Here is an 11516-nt window from a genome sequence, read left to right on the forward strand (position 1 = left end):
CAGGGAACTAGTCTGAAACCAACACCAGTCTACTGTTTGCAGGTCTGGGTGGTATTCCAAGGCAGAAAGCAAGCCTGACACTAGAAGAATCCTGCCTGAGATCATGGGGCCCTCAGAGGAACAGAGCTGGAGACAGACGACACTCACATGGGACTACTCAGGAGGACCTGGATGAAGACCAAGTTCAAGTTAACCACCAGACCATGGGGCCCAGACAGGGAGGTAAGATGAGCTCACCACTAGTCTAGCTCTGCCCAGGACTTGGGGCAGTGGCAGGCAGACCATGTGCCATGGTCACCCAAGTGCCATAATGCATGTGCAAGGCATAGCATGCCTAAGACCACTCCTGAGATGTCCCCAGACACTCAGGGACACCGGGCCCCACCAGGAGGAGCAAGTAAATGGTAGAGAAATGGAAGAGAGCAAGAAACAGAACAATGTGGGCAGGATGAAGAGAGGCAGAACTGAAGACTGGAACATAGTGAGAAACGGTCTGACGTGAGTAGCTGATAATGCTGACTGGAACCATGGTGGGGTCCTGGCCTGCACTGGCACCAGGGGCTACTATGTCTGAGTCTGTGTCCCTGTAGTCTGTTACCACAAAAGGACAGGAGGACATCCCTGGTCTGGGCTACTGCCCAGGGACATGTTCGTGTCTAAGGGCTGTGCTGAACTGGTCCTACCTCTTCCCTAGGTATCATGGGAAAACTGGCCCTGGGTGGGGAGTGGGGGGGTGATGTGATCAGGAGGGCTGATCCTGTCCATGACCAGTTGCCCTTGAACAAGAAAGAACTTCTCTAATTTCTGGTGATCTTAGCTGGGTACTGACTAGAGATAAGTCTATTCTTATCAATGATAAGGGTAATAAAATTATAACAAACAAGATCAAATTAGACTCACAGTGGGTTGGTCTCAGGCTTCTCTGAGAGATAAACTTGGTAAATGGTTGCTCAGTGTCAGGCTCTGTAACTTCATGGATAAGCAAGTGTGAATGACTGCCTTTCCCATCCTCAGGCCATTTAGATGCAGCATGGAGATGCTCGTGTCTGTTTTCCACCTTTTATTGCTCCACTTGACATACCACCATTCTCCTCTGTTTTTCTTTGAGTCCCAGCTCCTCCGAAGGCACCAATCCCTCCAACATATGCCTGTTGTCTCTTTCTTTGTCTTCTGGGAGAGTGAAGGCAGATCCTGATGGTTGGAGTCTTCTTACAGTCAGTTCAAATCTTACATGCACAGCCTCTTTAGACTTCGCTCACCGCAGAATTCTCCTGGGCCATATTTATCATTACCCCGCTTTAGAAAATTTGCACTTTCAGAAGTCCCTTGGTCTGACTGAGAGGCATATGTTTATAATGATGTCCTTGTCTAGGGAGAGTACAGTCTTCCACAGTATAGCAGAATGGGATCACAGCTAGATAATTAGTTCAAAATATGTTGGTGATGAATGAAACTGCATGTTGCCTAAAGTCCTAATCGATACAATCACAAACATGGCTTGTTTTCAGTGTTATGGACAATTCTAAGTTACTACAAGACTCATGGACAACTGGCAGCAAATCCTATGGTCTCCTCCACAGGAATAATAAGTTTGTGTCATTTTATTCTCCAAAATGATTTAGCTAAATATTTTTATCAAAAATATTATAAAAAGTTATTAGTAACTTTTTAATTTTTGAATGATAAAAATTTATGAGTATGAATTGTGGTGTCTTGAGAAATAGAGGCAGGAGATCAGAAATCTGAGATTATTCTTGTTTACACAGTGAGGTTGAGATTATTCTGGCATACATGAGACCCTGACTCAGAAACAAAAGAGAAACAGTTTGTGTGATGACAAGTACAGCAAACTAATGACAGCAATAGACTCAATCCTTCCTGAGAAGATAGCCACTTCCAAACACGGATGTACTGAATTCTCACTGCTACTTCAGTTCAAAACCCACTGCTATGAAACAACCTCCCGGGTTGTCTGACGTCCTGCCTCCAGGGCTCAATTTCATCCTGATCCATATTAAGTACAAATGACTCCTCAAAGTGTCCAGATGTTATCTTCTACCTATCTAGCCATTAAAATTAAGTAGAAAAATCACATCTCTTTTTATATCATAGCACATTTTTAGTTTAATAGCACTGAGAAGACTCTGGAAACTTAAAATGTCCCTGTGTTACATCTTTGTTTTGCTTTTTTAAAAAAAAGCATTTAACCTAATATAAACATTATGCTGTTTTATGCCTCTGAGTTTTCTGCCACTAAGTTTCATACTGTAAAAAAAACAGTTTGAAATGATCCCTGAGAAAGTAGGAGTGCTGTTGGGAGGGCAGTGAGGGCTGCGAGGAGGGAGGCTGTCGGACCAAGAAGCCAAGGAAGAGAAAGAAGACCCAGGCAGATAAGGTCTTCTCTACCTCTTCTGGTGACCAAATCACTGTAAAAACAGAATTGTTGACTTAAATTGTGTATTTTTCATTAACTCTAATATCTGACCAAGATATTACATCCCTTTCCTCTCCATTATGCTGAATTATCCACTCTGGAAATGGTTGCAGAACAACCAGAGCATGCTGCTACATGGTGGGTAGTGGCAGGGCTCCAGGCATCAGGGTTTGAGAAAGGATGGAATGGCAGGGAGTCCGTATTTGTGAAAGAAGACATTTATCTCTTCCTCACCCAGATAACAAAGGGTTATCTCACTGGCAACGTCACACAAGGCTTCTGTGAGGAAACCTGATTAGCACCTCTCAGTCCAACCTATCCATCTACTCTGAGTCGGAAACTCTCCGGCCCTTGCAGCGATTGATGAGCTCAGCCCTGAAGAAAACATTTCTAGGTCCTGAGACAGCCCAACAGCAGCCAGTGGGAGTGTGTGCTGCAGTACACCCCATGGAGACCAAAATACCAACACAAAGACTCTCAAAGTCTGGCATCACAGACAACAGGAGGCTGAGAAGTGTGTCTTGGACCTGCACAAACAATTGCTTGTCAACCTGGAAGAATTCAATAGGAGGCTTAGTCTTCTAAGCTGCACAAGAACAAGCCAGACCAAAAAAATCCCAGGATGGAGAGGCAACCATGAAGCCCACCACTTGGTGGAGAACCGTTGAAATTGGAAGCTGCTTGGATATGGAGAGTCAGCTTTCTTTAGGATGTGGTTCCCCAGAGGCCAGCCATGCTCCAGTACATAGTCCTACACCCAGACGAGTACTGGCAGCAATAAGGGTACTCAGTGCATTTATTAAATATCACAGAATTGGGGGGGGTAGTTATGGAATAAAAGGAATTGGAGGGTGGATTTGATCAAAACACATTATATACATGTGTTAGATTCTCAAACAATGCAAATGAAGTTGGGAGAGTTGGTTCTACTCACCACTAGAGGGTAGCAATGAATTATGAACACTATTTTGCATGCTTTTTAAAAACGTTTAAGATGCTTTAAAACATCTATAATGTGGACGTTTTAAGACATGCGAGTGTCAAGGCAATACAAACAATTTATTAGTGGCTCTTTTCCCTCTTATCTTCCAGTTTAATCAAGTACCAGAACAAGCCCGTATTCAAATGCGGAAGAGAGTGAGCTCTGGCCTGGGAGCCACGGCAGCAGCAAAGAGCAGCAGCAAAGACTCCTCCCCTCCTGCTCTGTATAGAGCAGGTGTCTATGCAGGACCTTTCTTCTTCCATACAAGTCCCAACCCAAGCCCCCAGTCTACTGGGTGGTTCTGTTCTTTGTCACCCAATCTGCCACCCCCTGAAGATGCGTCTGGAAATGATTCCCCAACAGAATCCCTGACCAGTTCTCTGTCAAGTGGGATAGTCAAGGCCAACGACCGCACCAAGGGAAGGCAAACAAACAACCAACCAGGAGCTGAGAGAACAACAGGGCAATCAAACCACTTTTTGGTCCTTTCATTAAAATGAAAGGAGAAAGACGAAGGCATCCCTGTGAACCAGCCAGTCCTTGGGTTTGGAAAGGAAGCCTGTTCCAGGGTAGAACCTCTTCTTTCCTCCTCTCCTCCCTGTTCTATTGCTTTTCTAAGAGGCACCTGAAAAAGGCTAATGCTCTTCCCAGGGTTCTGTTCCTCAAGGGCTAAGTGTGAGGGGCTTTTCTTTGAAGGATGCTGACTACTTTTACTATGAATCCTCAAGCAGATCCAGTCCTGCTATCTCTGTGAATATGTGTTCACTTTTTACCTTTGGGAGTGTAAAAGGGAGTTGCTAAGCTGTAACCTAATGGTTATTCCTCTTCACCGGGGGAAACTATGAATTAGTCACAGCATGGCTTTGGAAATGGCATCTTCTAGGAAGCCTCCTTATATCACAAATGAGCCTCACTTTGTCAGGTTCCTAGTATTAGGTACTGAGGAACTTATTTAAAATGTCGTATTGCTTCCTCAGAATAACCCTATGGAGTGGTTGCTATTATTTTGCCTAATTCATGGAGGCTGGAACTGAAACTAGGCTGAGCTAAGCTACCATACAGAATTAGAGGTGGAGAATGTTTCTGTCTTCAGGTTTCTATTGCTGTGGAGAAACACCATGACCCTGAAACTTTTTATGTAGGAGAACATTTCACTGGGGTTGGCTTGCAGTTGGGAGTTTTAGCTGTTATCATGGCAGGAAGACCTGGAGAGGTAACCAAGAGTCATTAGGCAGCAAAGAGGGGGAGGGAGGACTGAACTAGACTTGAGCATTTGAAACCCAGAGCCCACCCTCCGTGACACATTTCCTCTAACAAAGTCATTGTACACCAACAAGGCCACATGTCCTAATCCTTTCAAACAATGCCACTCCCTATGAACCAGTGGGGGCCACTATCATTCAAACCACACAATTTCTCAAAGACAGCCCAAGCTCCTGTGTCTGCTCTTCCTTGCCCTGCTCTGTCACCATGAATTCTCATAAAGAGATTTGTTTCCAGTGGGGGCTTGTGTGCTGGTCTTGAACATTCTTACAGTGTACATCAATCAATTTTCTTCTCAATGTTCTGGTGCCCCTGGAGAGGGGAACAGAGGCTGATGAGACTAAAGAGACTAGCAAAAGGTGCTCCAACTACAAGAGGAAGTAGGATTAACCTGGGGGTAAATGTCAAACGAAAACTTCCATGCTGTCTTTGCTGTAGTGACTCAGAATCCACCCTCCAGAGTCTCCATAGAAAGAAGGAATAAATAGAAAATACATCAAAAGGACCAGCCCTTAGAAATGCTATTTGTGATCACATCAGAGACTTGGTATCACTTCAGATATGTATTAAAATACCATTCTGGAACTTCAAGGCCTTTACCTCCCTTCCCAGTGGTTTAAAACTCCATTTTATCGGATTGTTCTGTGGAAACGTAAAGGAGAAAAGAAGCCACTGGGAAGAGAAAAAATTGATATTCCTACCCCAAAGAGTCAGGCAGGCAGAAGGCAGGGCTGTCTACTGTTGGAGGATAGTGGCACCTGACATGATTCTGTATGACCAATGAATACATTTTTTAACATTTTTCTGTGTTCTATTGAAAATAGATTTTTTTCATACAGTATATTCTGGTTCTCCTCCCTCAACTTCAAGATTTCCTCCACCTCCTATCCTGTTAAAATTTACACCCTTTCTGTCTCTCCTTAGAAAACAAAAAGAAATTGCTTCTCGACCTTTTGGCTAAGATCATGTATAGAAAACAAAAGGAAATCTAAATAATAATAATAATAATAATAATAATAATAATAATAATGAACAAAACTGAAACAGGACAAAACAAACAGAGAAAAAGAGCCAAAGAAAAAGCCAAAGATATGCCTGTAGACACTGAGAAACAAATGTGTGCACACAGGAATTTCCTAAAAACATAACACTGGAAGCCATAATATATATGCACTAAGCTTGAAAGAGTTACTAATATCTGATTATATTAGGGCACACTCCATGAGGGGCCCTGTCACCAACACTCCAATTGGTCAAACACCTGAGAGGCTAGGGACCTAGAGGAAAACCAAATAATATTGTTCTGCTGAAGCTATGGTTTTCAACCAGTGGGTCGTGCACAACACCTTGGGGACCGGGGAGACTAGTGATCCTTTTACAGGGGCCACCTAAGACCATTGGAAAGCACAGGTATTTACATTATGATTAATAACAGTTACAATAGCAAACTGTTACAAAATAGCAGTGAAGATGATTTTATGTTTGGAGTCATCTTAACTGTACTAAAGGGCTGAGGCATAAGAAAGGTTTGGAAGTACTGTGCTAAAGGAACATAGCCATAAAGTGATGCCTAGTGTCATTCCGCTACACTCACAGATCAGGGTTTGCTCAGCCATTACCAGAGAAGCTTTTTCCTGCAGTAGACAAAAATGTATACAGAGACACATAGCTGGACAATGTGCAGCAAAAGAGAGAAAGACACACACCACACACACAAACACACACCACACACACACATACAGAGAGAGAGAGAGAGAGAGAGAGAGAGAGAGAGAGAGAAAGAGAGCGAGCTGGAGAGACAGACACACACAGAGAGAGACAAAGCCAGTGACAGAGACACACAGAGACAGAGAAATAGAAACAGAGACAAAGACACGGAGACATAGACACAGAGACAGAGTGAGAGAGTTAGAGAAAGAAAGACAAAGAGAGAGAGAGACAGAGACAGAGAGAGAGACAGAGACAGAGACTGAGAGAAGAGAAGCCGACCAACTGTGGACCACAGCATCCTAAAAGGGATGTCTCCATTATCTCCCTCCCCTTGGGGTTCAGTGAATACATTCCTTACAAGGAATTGTTTATGGTTGTATATTAATGTCATTAGTAATAAAGGTAAAAAGTCAATCATGTAAAATTAGTAATTTCTGGCATTGTTTCTTAGAGCAAGGCTATGTTTTGGGAAGAAATCTGAAGACAACAATTGAACAAATAATATAATGGAAAGGGAAGGAAAAATGCCGAGGGTGTGTGTGGAACATTAAAGTTGGGACTCATTTGTATCTGTCCAGATTCTCCAGTATGACTACTTGTTCAAAATGTGCTAGCCTTTGACTTGGGGCATATAAGGATTCCTGCAAATGCTGCCTGGAAGAGTAACGGACCATGAGAGACAAGAAGGAAACCCCATTTACCACGATGCCATTAGCAGTGCACGAACATTTTATTTTTTACATATTTAAACAAAATACAACTTTGGAAAGATGTTTCCTCATGACAACTATCACAAGAAAGCCTAAGGCATGGCTACATCAACTCTGGCAAAGGACGTGTCTTTGACAAACTGCCTGTGACCTCTTCCACAAGAATTGTTTCTATTGACTGAGAGACCATGCTCAGGATAAGGAGGACCAGGGTGCAGCCTGGCTCTAGAGTAGCAGAAGTTCTTGGACTACAGACAATATCTGTCCCAGGCTTCTAAACAAAACAGCCATGAATCACTGCCTTTCAGGAGACAAGTCTGCATGTTTAACGTTTCTGGTTTCCCTAGTACTATGTGTGAGCATGGAGGTCTCACGTCCTTCTACATCCCCCCATTTCTAACCTTTTAAAGAGAAAAAACCGTGGCTGTAGTAGAGGTCATGGTACAGTGCATTGCCTCCATGGTTAGTCTAATTAATCTAGGGAAGCACCACAGAATTATAAGAATAACTAGCAGATGACCAAGGAAAGGGGAAAACCATCTTAGCCATGACGACCACTCAAAGGTCACTAAAGACATTTTGTCTATCTCCTTGTATAAATCATTAATTTGACCATCAGTAGTACAGGGAAATCTGACACATTCAAACGACACTTGCCAGGAAACTGTTTTCAACCAAGATTATGCCTGAGCAACAAATTATCTACAGTGGCTCTATTTTGGATCAAATTTGATAAGCAATGCATCGGGTATTTGCTTCACATTTACCCTTACAGTTTCCTCTATCAGAGCTTTATAAAAGAGAACTTAATTATGGTAAAATCCATATTGCTATGTTTGGGCTTGATGAGTTAGATTAATCCAACCAAAATGGGCCCCACTTCAGTGACTGAATAATTACACGCCATCTTTTATGGACCACTCTTTCTAAAAGATAAAAACAATCCTTAGTATGGCAGAACAACATCATGCTATCTCCCATAGGCAAAAGGGATTTTGTATTGACGCCTAAGAATTAACATACCATATACTTAGTAAACATAATTTTTGAGTCAGTAGTAAAATGTCCTTGTTGTTTCCCCAAAGTCTCACTTGAGAAGTTAGAGTCTTGATGTATCCCCCAAGTAATCGGTTTATTTTTCCTCTTGGGGTGTCTCCTCTTGAAGGGTTTGTTGTCTAACTCTAGATGGTTCATTTGTCTTGTGGTTTTTGGAACTCTGTTCTGGTTGGATGCATCAAAGTGGGAGCTGTCTGAGACTCCACTCATTTTCTGGACAGATACAGCATAACTTTTCCTTGATGCTGGGACACCAGACCTTTTCCATTGATTAATATGTAAATTGTGTCTTCTTTAGGGCAGAATACTTTTGGGCAACAGAAAAAGCATAATCCTTTAAAATTAAAAAAAATATATAATTAGCATAGCTAAATATAGCATGGTATTTGGGAACTTAGTATATATATATATATATATATATATATATATATATATACTTTTTATTATTAAAATTTTCCAATTAAGTATTTGATGGAGTTTCATAATAGTTTGATCCTGTGGAAAGTAAGAAATTTAGTATCATTAAAAATACTAAATTTTCTTAAATCACTTGCTAGTATTATTGGGGCAGTTATCATTCTGTTGTTGTTGCTGTAACAGGCCTTAGAAAGAACATGTCAAAAATCTATTTGACAAAGTTGAGTTTTAGATAGGACAGAATGGTGGTTCCTCAGAGCTCCTAGAGCCTTATGCCATACTTAAGGCTATGTTCTGTAGCTGACTGGTTAGGAAGAAGCCCTGTGCACACCTGTAGTGAATTTTCCTGTAGATCTCTACAGGCCTTACAGCAGAGAAGGTTCCAAACTCAGACACCTGCAGTTTCAGATGTTTTGATTCTGAGCTCAGGAAGATTCTTTTACTAAATAACAGGATACTCAGAAGTACCTGAGAAACAACCACAGAAAATCCTGAAGGTGGAAACAATTAAGTCTTTCCCATGCAAACACACAAGTATTCATTTTGCTCATACTATAAATAAAGAAAAAAATGTGTGCAGCATTTCCATGAAAGAACTTACTGGAAGCCTTCAGTTTCTATGAGTTTTAGAGACAACCTGATGTAATAGATATTTGGGCTGTATTACAAATCACAAAATATTTTTGGTGAAAACTTTACAATAATCTAGTTTCCACTGATTGCAACTTTGTTTTTAACCCCCTTTAGGTTAAGCCCAAGGGACTTTGAGAAATATCCAATTATGTAAGCTTTTCTTGGCCATAGTGTTATTTAGAAGAAATATAAAAGCAAACACACAAGCAAGAACAACAACAATAAAACTTTGATTTTAATTACTTTTATTTTCCTTAAAGTCAGTTTTAAAAAGTTTACTGAAGTTTTAGAAAGTACAGATAACAAAGGGACCTGGGTAGTATTGGTGCTCTCGATGTCTGAAAGGCCTGAAATACGAAAGTCTCCAATTTTGATGTGAAAGACAAGATGAAGTTTCTTTTTGCATTATTTTTATTGGATATTTTAAATTTACATTTCAAATGTTGTCTCCTTTTACAATTTCCTGTCCATAAACAACCTATCCCGCCCCCTTCCTTCTTCTATAAGGGTGTTCTCCCACCCTTAGAGTAGTTTGAGTTTGAACTAATTGGTATGAAGGTTCTGTTCACACAGTGGTACTTGTACTCAGCCCCACTCCCCAAAACAAACGATAAAAATATAATGACTTACTTTGGGGTGGCAGTTGAGAGACTCTCTCTGTGTAGCCCAAGCTGGCCTCAATTTTCCAAAAGCCCTGTGTCTCCAGCCTCCATAAGGACGGGCTTACAGTCATGAGCTCTCACCCCTGGCTTACAGTTAGCATTTTCACCATCGCCTCCCATGCACACTCATGCAGATGCTTCCTGCTGGCTCCTTGAACGACTTCTCCTGTGCATATCCCAGATGGCTATGCTACAGGATCATCAGTGGGAGTTAATTGGTCTCCTGCTACAGGACGCCCATTCCTAATGGCCTCACACCCCCAGGCTGGCTTTTTTTTAAATTTATTTAATACTTAATAATAATTCTTTGGTTTCCGGGCAAACATCCCCCTCCCCCCTCCCCTTCCTTATGGGTGTTCCCCTCCCAACCCTCCCCCCATTACCGCCCTCCCCCCATAGACTAGTTCACTGGGGGTTCAGTCTTAGCAGGACCCAGGGCTTCCCCTTCCACTGGTGCTCTTACTAGGATATTCATTGCTACCTATGAGGTCAGAGTCCAGGGTCAGTCCATGTATAGTCTTTAGGTAGTGGCTTAGTCCCTGGAAGCTCTGGTTGCTTGGCATTGTTGTTCATGAGGGGTCTCGAGCCCCTTCAAGCTCTTCCAGTTCTTTCTCTGATTCCTTCAATGGGGGTCCTATTCTCAGTTCAGTGGTTTGCTGCTGGCATTCGCCAGGCTGGCTTTTTAAAGGTAGATTTGTATGGGCTAATGATGTAGCTACCACAGAGCACTTGCCCGACATACACAAGGCCTGAGTTACATTCTTAGGACAGAAGAAATAAAGAAGTGGAAAAAAAAGATTTGTAGACACCTGGTTTTGATCCAAATTATTTTCAAGACGGTGAAACAATAATTATCACTCGCTTAATACATGAGGTGTGTGAGCACACCACAAGTCAGTTTTGATATGTTAGCATCTGTAGTCTTTCAATGCCACTGAAAATTAAGACCTAGTAAGTTGACCTTGTTGCCACAGATTTATAAGTGACGATGTCAGGATTCTTAGTCAAAAGTTTTGGGATCTGGACCTATTTCTATTAATGTTTCGAGAATTCCAAACGGACAAGAGCATAAGAGAAGAAATTGTAAATATAGGTCCCCAGAATTCCACTTACTATGGCTAAAGGTCTCCGGTTAAGATAAATTACAATGCCATAATTATAAGACCGAGAGTTTGTCACTGTTTCCATTAGGTTTGTGACTAGGTTTCCTCTCTGTATCTTCTGCCAGTAGCTATGGGTAACTTGATGAAGTAAGAGGATTCAGAACACCTAAGGATGACAACCTGTCACCTGCAGTAATGAATGCCACCAAACAAGGACAGGGGGAAAGGAGTGGGGCCTAGGACAACTGTGGGACAGAGTGGCGTTGGACATGACTTGTTTTTACCACCCACTTATTACTAGCTCTTACAGTTATTACCCCTGGGAGAGGGGACACGCATATTCGTCTAGAATTTGAAAGAGGTTACCATGTAGAATTTACTGATGATTATGAACGACGCTAGAGATACGTCCAAGCATAACCTAGACACTGTTCATTTCCCCCATGCCCAGCGTGGTGGGAGAAGGTCACGACTGGCGTTGTGGGAGGTGCCCCAGCTGTGGGACTTTAAATAAGTCATGGAAAACAGAATCCCCAGCTGAAATGG

At 42.0% G+C, this 11516-nt stretch overlaps 1 long non-coding RNA gene across 1 annotated transcript; it reads left to right on the forward strand.

Annotated features, from left to right (window-relative positions):
• Nucleotides 1-42: 42 nt before the first annotated feature.
• LOC102552767 (uncharacterized) lies at nt 43-5661 on the forward strand. The gene is made up of 2 exons (XR_015638244.1): nt 43-222; nt 3527-5661. It is a non-coding gene; the product is annotated as an uncharacterized LOC102552767 (long non-coding RNA).
• Nucleotides 5662-11516: the final 5855 nt, after the last annotated feature.

The sequence above is a fragment of the Rattus norvegicus genome, chromosome 15, assembly GCF_021556685.1.
Source record: "Rattus norvegicus strain SHRSP/BbbUtx chromosome 15, alternate assembly SHRSP_T2T, whole genome shotgun sequence".
In the NCBI taxonomy this organism is placed as follows: Eukaryota; Metazoa; Chordata; class Mammalia; order Rodentia; family Muridae; genus Rattus; species Rattus norvegicus.